This window comes from Ochotona princeps, chromosome 12 (assembly GCF_030435755.1).
Source record: "Ochotona princeps isolate mOchPri1 chromosome 12, mOchPri1.hap1, whole genome shotgun sequence".
Taxonomy (NCBI): Eukaryota; Metazoa; Chordata; class Mammalia; order Lagomorpha; family Ochotonidae; genus Ochotona; species Ochotona princeps.
In genome coordinates, this window is record NC_080843.1 from 30484172 (window position 1) to 30489852 (window position 5681).

The 5681-nt window shown below is 40.4% G+C and overlaps 1 pseudogene; it reads left to right on the forward strand.

The window, feature by feature from the left end:
• Window positions 1-2029: 2029 nt before the first annotated feature.
• LOC101525873 (E3 ubiquitin-protein ligase RING2-like) lies at window positions 2030-3028 on the forward strand (annotated as a pseudogene).
• The last annotated feature ends 2653 nt before the right edge of the window (window positions 3029-5681 follow it).

The following is a 5681-nucleotide window of genomic DNA, read 5'->3' on the forward strand; positions in this document are numbered from 1 at the left end:
TGTCTTGTTAGAGTTACAAGCCAGTCTAGATTATCCTAAAATCTGCCAAGATCAGCAAAATTATACTTCAACACAACAAATGGCTAAATACTAAAATGAAATAGACACGAGACAGCTGAATGGTACCTTACAGCCATTTTAAGGTATATAGCAGCCAGTCTTGTATATAAACTAAAATTGAAATGTCAATGAGCTAATCATAGGTTGTGGTTAAGAACTTGCTTTTTTTTTTTTTAACATACTGGTTACTCAAAACCATGTCAATTCCATAATGTTGCAAATTGCTGTTGATGTTATATTGGGACTCTTAATTGACTGGGATGATATTCTACCAGCTCTAACTTCGGACCAGAAATGGTCTCCCCAAGAAACTGTTCAACCCATCTGGACAATAAGTAGCTGGACTCTATGCTTGGTATATGTTTGCAAGGAAAGAATCTTGATTGAATTTGAACTGTAATACTGCATCAAGGTGGAGGAATCCACCAGGGGGGAGGGGCGTGGGGAGGGGTGGAGGGATTCCCAGAGCCTATGAAACTGTCACATAATGCAAAATAATTAATTAAAAAATGTATAGCATAGACTTTTAGCAATTCATCTAGTCAAGAGAGGCTGCTGGGCTGAGTACTTTGCAGTGATTATAATGCTACTTGGGATATTGTATCTCCTATCAGTGTGCCTCCATTTCAATTATGGCTTCACTCCTGATTGCAAATCCCTGCTAATGTGCACTCCAGGAGCAGTTGATGACAAACTAGTTGGTTCCCTACTGCGTACTTAGGAGACCTAGACTGACTTTGTAGGTATAGGGAATGGAAGGGCATCTACTAACTAGTTGTCAAAGTATATTTATTCATTTAATTGGGGGTCCTTCTTTTATACAGTGATGGAAATGCATATTGCAGTTCTTTGTTTCCAAGTACTCTGGTTTCCATTACACCATTCATTTAAGAGAATATAAGGGTGTACTTGTTTGTTACCTGTTTATCTTTTTGTTTTATATTTTTTATGAAGTTTGCTTTATATCAGAGATAACATACATTTTTGCATTTGGAATTGGTTTGTTTCAGTGAGTATAATGGTCTTTAGTTGTGACTGCTTTGTTACAAATTTTTAAATTCTATTATTTTTAGTGACTGGTTTTGTGTGTGTGTGTGTGTGTGTGTGTGTGTGTGTGTGTGTGTTGGAAAGCCAGGTTTACAAAGAGGAGATAGAGAAATCTTCCAGTCCACTGGTTCACTCCCCAAGTAGCTGCAATGGCCAGAGACGAGCTGACCTGAAGCCAAGATCCAGGATCCTCTTCCAGGTCTCCCATGCAGTGGCAGGGTCCCAAGACTTTGGGCCATCCTCTACTGCTTTTCTAGGCCACAAGCAGGGAGCTGGATGGGAAGTAGAACACTGAGAGTTTATATCTTTTCACTTTCAGTTTCTGTTGTATCTTTGCTGGCGAGATATTTCTTGTAAGCAACTGATACATTGGTCTACTGATCTATGTGTTGATTGATAAGCTCACGCCTTTTGCATTCAGATTTAATATTGACAGGTAGTGATTTGCTCCTTCCACTTCAGCATTGGGTTTCTCATTATTTGATTTAGGTTTCTTTTGTTGTCTTATTGGGTATTTCTCACCATTGCCATCATTGGGTGTAGCTTGCTTTGTATTTTCTTTTCTTTCTTCAGCATATTTTTGAATAATGTTTGTAGGGCTCATCTACGAGAAGTGAAGGCTTCTAGCTTTTGAATGCTTTGGAAGTATTTTATTTCATTTTCAAATACAGACAAAAGCTTTGCTGGTTATATTATTCTGGGTTGACAGTTATTTGTTATGATTTTGTGTTAGAATCTGAAATATATTACTCCATTCTCTTATGGCTTGAGGGGTGTCCTCTGAATTCTCAGCAGTGAGTTTGAACTGTGATCACCTTTAAATTATCTGACGCTGATACTGAGGTTTGGCACTGGCAGTCGTGGCAGCTGGGACAATTTCTTGCTGTAGTTGTGACCTGCCCAGAAAGGGGCAGGAGCAACAATGTCACAGGACAAGCAGACAAATGGAACCCAGCCATCAAGCAAAACATGGGAATTCAGTTTATATGAGCTGCAGTGAACATTTCAGGAGGCAATAACAGAAGGTTTGGAAATTGTGATTTCACCCAGAAGTCTACACAGTGAGTTCATGTGCTCAATCTGGTTGGGCATGTTGAAGAACACCATGACCAGCAGGGAGTGTATGCACCATTTCTGTTCGCGGACTGCATCATCACAGCCCTCCGCAACAGCAACAAACTATGGCCTAAAAAAAAAAAAAAAGTTCCCAAAAGACTCCTATGGCTAGACCCCAGCTTGGACGAGCTCATCAGTAACATTTATCCAAGTTGTGATGAGCATGAAGCTCAACAGGAGCAAGCCCTAACCAGGGTCAGCAAGCACAGCAGCCAGCAAGCACTGAGTCACAGCATTGAGAAGGGACTCAAGATTCATGGCAGTGAGGCAAGAAGCAGCAGATCAAAAATGGTAGTAAAACATAAGATAATGGTGACAGTTCTCACTTTAGTAATGCCTCCTCCACCCACAGCAATCAGGAAACTGGCCCTAACAGCAAATGGACCAAAACATTGGATGATTCTGGGCTTGAGCTCAACAATAAGAATGCATCCATGGCTATTGATCCCATGATAGATGGGGCTAGTGAAATTATTTAGTATTCAGGCCTCATCCCACGCTTATGAAAAAAGATAACGGTGCATAGGCAAGATACATAAAATCTTCAGCCAGTGTCACCTTGGATCACTTGTCCAAGTATCTGGCTGTAAGATTAGCTTTAGAAGAACTTCAGAACAAAGGAGAGTGCAATCAGATGAACCTGTGCACAGCCAGTGAGAAGCAGTGCACCATTTACCTTGAAAATGGCCAGTGGTCATTCAAGGATTTAAATCGGTCATTTTGTTTCGGGTTCATCAGTGAGAATTACTGGAAGGTGAACATGCCCATGGAGCTTTATTACATACCCACAAAGGAGCACAAATGAGCTTCTCAAAGCACTTCTAAGACTGAACACTTTACAGCCCCTTTCTTTAATATTAAAGCTGTACTGTCCTCACTGTATAGACAGATAGTGGGTATGCCCAGTATTTTTTTTTTCTGAGTCAGACAAATTTACATTTTTTGAATATTTCTTTCTTAATTAAGATTTCCTTTTTGGAAGGGATCACCATTAGGCGGTATTTTTTGCTTTTCTTTTAAATATATACCTAAGTTGTACACTTTCACAATGTATAGTTTATTTTACCCAGGAAGTTTCTTAGTTCTGTACTTTCTGTATTCTTAAGAGTCAGTTGACTTTCCTTTTCCATTTCTTTCAAAAGTTTTTTAGACCTCTAGAATGTTAAATATGTATTCTGACTTTACCCTTCTGATATCTTATGTATTTATAGTTTTCTAAATAAACTACAGAATCTTCATGAAGACAAGGCCCACATTTACTGTTCTTAAAAACAATTCTGATAGGATTATTATTCTCATGATGTTTTCTTCCATATCTCATTTTACAAAGACATTCTTTATGAACTCAGTGTCCATTGTAATGCAATGTTAATTTCCCTCCTCCCCACCCCTGCTGTACTTTAGAATTTCTGGCCCAGGAGAAGAGAATCAAATAAAATGTTAGGTCGTATAAGAAAAAAAAGTTATCTGACCTTTCTTGCGTTCCTGTTCATTATCTTTATATTCAACCAATGCAAGCTTGATAATGATGTGTTAAGTCAACAGTCACTTCTGATTGAGTCTGTCTGTGGTTCTCTGCCCTTCCTGTATTTGTTTTTCCTTACATATCCAGTGTTGGGGAAGTTCTCTTTTATAATTTCCTTGAATATATCTGACAATCCTGTTTTTTCTTCCACACCTTCAGGAACTCCTATTACCCTTAGATTTGGTCTTTTGATGGTGTCATTTAATTCTTGGAAAGTGTTCTTACTCGATTTTTCTTCCATGTTTCTGGTTTTGTGTTTCAAATGAGTAATCTTTTAATTCTAAAATGGTTTCTTCTTTCTTGTTTATTTTATTGGTGAGGCTTTTTGTTCTTTCATTCTTTTTTTAAATTTATTCTTTTGTGATCTTCAGTTTAAGTATTTCAATTTGTTTCTGTTTTGCAGCTTGTATCTCATTTGATTCTTGCCTTTGCTTCTTGTTCTTTCTGAGGAGTTTTATCATGATTTTTTAAAGTTTCTTGTTCAGGATATCCTCAGTATCTTCATCTTGTCACTCTAATACTGAGATGGTGTTTTGATTATCTTTGAGGAAAACACTGATTTTCTCATTCTTTGGTTACCCATGCACATTTTGTTCTGGTTTTTGATCTATATATTTTCTTCTCAGGTAGGCTCTGTCTTTACATTGTGTTGCTTCCAGGTTTGTGGGTAGATTTTACTTTTGCTGTTCTGTACCCAGTTCCCTACTTACTCTCATTCTAGGCTGATGTCTGGGCACTTGATCTGCTCACTCTAGCAAACTTTAACCTTGGGCTCCCATGCTTTGGTGCTGCCTCAACCACCATAGTCAGTACTGCCCTGACTGCCTCTCTCAGCCCTGGGCATTCCAGGATCATATCCGTTCTTCTGTTGTCTAACTTTTCTCTCACTTTCAGCAGCACTTGGGGCAAGGGAGACTAAATACTAGGACTTTAATAAGTATCATTACTCCTGGATCTTTTCTTACTCTGCCCTATTTGGTGATTAGGTAACTTGCTCTTGGAGACAAATGAAACATGCCTAGTTTACCTTGAGTCTTCTTCAGAAGAGTTGAAACACTTCTACAAAATAGTAGCAATGGGATGTCCCCCTTTTCTTTTTCTGTGGGGGACATTCTTTAACTTCAAAGCACACGTCCCTTTGTATATCACTACCCAAGGGCAAAGACACCCTGCTGTATACCTGGCACTTTCACTAAGGATGCTGGCTGTATTGTAGGCCTGCTGGTCACTTGATATTGTGGACACTGGGACAGGTATTGAGGCAGATGCCAGAGTGGTGATGAAGCCACAGAGCTTCATGATTGTTTACATGTGCTTCACTCTGACTCAGCCTACTCATGGCCCAAGGCCCTATGAAGCCACACACAGGTCAGCAGCTTTGCTCTTCTAGACCTCTCATTAATGAGGTCATGCTCACCACTCTCTGAGTCCACCATACAGAGCCCAGACAGCATGTGTGTGCAGGCCTCAACTGTGCCCATTCAACTGCCCGTGCCCATTTGTACTGCTGATGCTGTGTTGGGTCTACTCTTGCTCAGATTGCTTGTCTTTACCAAGGCGGACTTCACTTCCCCCCACCCCCCGCCATCTTGCTCGCACTCCAAGTGTTGGAATTCCTGCATCAGGATCCTAATGTCTGCCTAGTAATTGCATATGGCTTTTCGTTCTAGCTTACACGCCAGGATCTGTGTAGCTAATCCAGGTTCGGTCTCTGCCACTCCAGGATCCTGAGTCCCTCTCTCGGGTCGTCCTGGTATCTCTCAAGGCTTTTGGGTGTAGACCTCCTGGGCCTGGAGTGGACTCCTCTTTTGCCTCCAGGGTCCTGACTTGTGCTAGTTCACTCCCCAATAATGTGGCTGGGCTGGTATCAGTACGTTTAGCGGCCCATGGAATAACCTGAAGTTTTGCCTTCCTTCACAGATGTCAGACACAC